This window comes from Mastigoproctus giganteus, chromosome 2, assembly GCF_048544385.1.
Source record: "Mastigoproctus giganteus isolate SK-2022 chromosome 2, ASM4854438v1, whole genome shotgun sequence".
Taxonomy (NCBI): Eukaryota; Metazoa; Arthropoda; class Arachnida; order Uropygi; family Thelyphonidae; genus Mastigoproctus; species Mastigoproctus giganteus.
In genome coordinates, this window is record NC_143576.1 from 195,455,570 (window position 1) to 195,459,373 (window position 3,804).

The window sequence follows — 3,804 nt, forward strand, 5'->3', positions numbered from 1 at the left end:
AGAAATTGGTGATTATACCAACTATGCTACCCACGAAGGCGTGTGGAGTGTGAAAAGCCGTTCCTCCTGTTGTAATTTCTCATCAATACAGAGCTTCCGTTTTCCTTGAGAATAAGTAACTCGGATTTTTCCTACCACCTACATGCAGACAGGCCTATAGTACATAAAATTAACAGGCATAGAAACAATGAAACTATATATGCTTAGTTGCTTCGACGAATATCCCAAACAGTCTATGCCTGTTATATCTCATCACTAAAGAGATGCACTTGTTATCATGGAGCTCTGAAATCCGCGAAACATTGGTGTTTTAATTTTAAAGTAACTCGTATAGTTGAGACAGACAATCGATTGCAAGACGGAAATCTCGTCATCGAGAATTTAAAACGAACCTGCCCCCCCCCCCTATAAAGTATAAATTGTAATGGGAAATGCCTTGAGGATCAGGGTACGAAGGTGGGGTAGATTTTTTGTAAATAAATTCAATGAAAACTCAAATAAAATAAAATTAATATTCAAATAATTCAAAGTCAATAAATTCAAAGCTCAATGAAAAAGACATTGAGCTTCTTGAAAGGGTCCAAGGAAGGGCAACTCGCATGGTGAGATCGCAAAAGGGCGACCGTACCAAAAAAGACTTCGATTGTGTGGGCAACAGAGCTTGGCAACCAGGCACCTTAGAGAAGACCTAATTGATGTTTATAAGACTCTGAGAGGGGTTAGCAAAATGAATAAAGGCGGAATTTTCACTATTATAAATAATTCCTTAACTAGGGGCCATAAATTCGAATTACAGGGGTTCAAGTTGAGACTAGATTGTAGGAAGTTTTCTTTTAGGGAGTCCTTGATAGCTGGAACAAGTTGCCCTCGCTGGTAGTTGAGGCTGATAGTTTGAATAAATTCAGAAGTCAACTGGATAGTTACCTACGTGAGGTTGGGAAGCGCATAATTGTTGTTGACTTATCTTTTTTTGGCCGGTACAGCAAAAGCCTGTGGCTTCCTTGCAACTTCATAAAAGATCTTTGCATCCTCGGTTTGCAGATTACGAGTATATACATACACGCAACAAAATACAATTAATATATATATTTTTTTAATAATTAAAATCCGATAAAAGAAGACACGCAATTAAAAACACTACTATTAAGTGAAGATTGCATTTATTTATTGGTGAAAAGACGAAAACAGATACAAAATGAGATCACTGGGTGAGCGCAACTACAAAATTTTCAGTAAGTGACGTCATATGTACGTCACTGTTCATTGCAGTATTATGAGAAGATTGTTCTACTGGCTCTGACTATTGGAATTGTCGAGTTGAGGACGTCCATCCATCACCGTTTACCAGCGTATAACAGGGGAAGTTCGGGAAAACGAGGTTGGCTAGCGGAATTAAGATGAGTGCCAAGTTGTTCCTTGGAAACCTCCCTATAGGAACCTAGAGATCGACTTCCTGAGAGCCTTCTTGAGAAACTGCTGTAGCTTACTGCAACGTGGACGAAAGCCACAAGAAGAACGAGGCTGAGCACAATGGCCTGAATGAGAAAAATCAAATGAGAATCTAAGTAATTTGGAACAGCTGTTTACTATTTTCAAATTAGTTAACAATACACCGAAATATAAAGGTTGTATTCACTAAATGGTGTTTACATTTTAATTAATGTGAATTTTCCTGATTATTGGACTTTTTTTTATAAATAAAACTTTTGGAAACAGATTTTTTTTTTACAAACTACGTATTAAAACAAGTAAATAAGAGTGTTTGTGCATTTTTTTCTACCTGCTCTGCTACATAAGAGTGTTTAGCTGATGTAAGCCTGTCCAATCACGACTGGAATGGGAGGGCAGCGTCATTGAACGAGAGAGCACTCAAATAGTAGTCTTGACCTCATTGAACGCGGTTAACTGTTGCAATAATCCACTAGATGAGAAAATAAGAGAATGGGAATGTTAGAATTCTTTGAATAAATGTACTATTACGTAAATTCCAGTGTCCTGGTTCACATAGTTCAGTAGATGACATCGAATGTGTCATATTAGAACGACTGTCTGTCTGACGATGATCGGTTAATTATAACTCCAATCTGAATAGTGTATGGGACCTGCATCGTTGGCTACAAGAAAAGATCAACGTCAGATTTGACCGTTTCCAATATCAAATACGTGACAATGATCTGTTTTAAAATCGAACAAATATAACGTTTCACCAATGGAAAAGACTATTGTTACTTATTCACGGTGGATACCACCACCCAGATGGCCGTTTCAAGGCTATTTGACCTATCATCGTTGGGTGGATGGGTAGGTACCCTGGTGTTGCAATACTGACAACTCATAACCGGGTAACGATAGTCTTCTGCATTGGTGAAGCGTTACTTATTTGAGGTAGTGCAATATTAGGCAACTCGTTGTGAAGGTATTCACAATATGAGATATGATAAAAACCATGCCTTTTTTTGTTATTAATTAATTAAATACATAAATCATGAAGTATTCCTATTTGCTTATTATAATAATCACATCAGAAACGTTTACCACTTGTTATAGTTTAATTGTTATTAAAATCCAAGAATAAATAAATAAACTGCACTACGAAAGTGTGGGCACCGTAATACAATCTGAGGCACTTGTTGCTAGTTATTTAACTTATTAAATCACAGATTCAGTGTTGTTGCTTTTTTCAACCGCTGTGATTACGAAATATTAACAAACGTTGAGTGAATATCAAGTTGTGAGGTGTTCACAGGGAAGTTTAAACAATTAATATATTATTAATTAATTAATGACTAATTAATCGGTAACAATATAATCAGTTATTTAATTTTTAACTCTGTTAATCACAGAAAAAGAAAAAGATCAATTAATTTAAGAAATATAACGCACTACGTACATTATCTGTTTGTTTTTATGAGATGGGACTAGAAAATTGTACAGTATCTTTGTGGCTTACTAGGATAACTGAAAGGGAAAATTTACTGTGTCCTGCAAATCTATCTTTCAACTCTTACAATGGTCCCAAGTATTAACATAATAATACTAAAAATGCTGTTTTTAATGAAATTTCCAAATACAAAATACGTAAAATAAATCGTTAAAGATGACATAATACACGAACACAATCCAATATCAATTGGGATGCTTACCTTGGTAGCAACGGTGGACACCATCGTCAAAGATCAAAGAGTGTACTGGAGAAAGACACTAGGCCGTTTCAAGGACTTACTGGGAATATCCACGTAAAGACACGTCCGTTCCTTTTATAATTAGCGCGACATCAAAGAACTCATTGGAGAAATTTCTAGGTCAACCAGCACGTGCATGGGGCGTTTGCAGGTTGTTACTAAGAGCGTAATGCCGACGCAATTCATGCGGAAAGCTCAAATCGCCAAGAACAATTAGAAGTTATTAAAATTTATATCACGCTACTTAGAACCTAGATATCGGGAAGAATAAACAAGGTACGTGCGTATGTGCACTCCTGGAATATCCATCAAAGTCACGTTTAAAGAAAAAAAAAAGTCGTTTTTGAACTTAGTGATTAAAAATAATCACAGTCGCTCTCGCAAAAACAAAAATAAAATACAGTTCAGTTCAATTTATAACTCAAAGAAAATTTAATGCTGTCATATTCATTTACTACTTAATTATTCTTTGTTACTGTGTACGCTGTATCTGTGAATTAAATTGAATACATTTAGATGTAAAAAAAATGTTAACGCTCTCTGATAATTCATTGCAAATGAATGTACGAAGCGCATCGAATATTAATTGTAGTCAACTACAGAATATTCTAGATTGTAAGCC

The 3,804-nt window shown here is 35.7% G+C and overlaps 1 long non-coding RNA gene across 1 annotated transcript; it reads right to left on the reverse strand.

The window, feature by feature from the left end:
- Window positions 1-1,213: 1,213 nt before the first annotated feature.
- LOC150089884 (uncharacterized) lies at window positions 1,214-3,185 on the reverse strand. Its single transcript, XR_016546690.1, has 2 exons — window positions 3,144-3,185; window positions 1,214-1,535 (listed from the first exon to the last, which is right to left on the reverse strand). It is a non-coding gene; the product is annotated as an uncharacterized LOC150089884 (long non-coding RNA).
- Window positions 3,186-3,804: the final 619 nt, after the last annotated feature.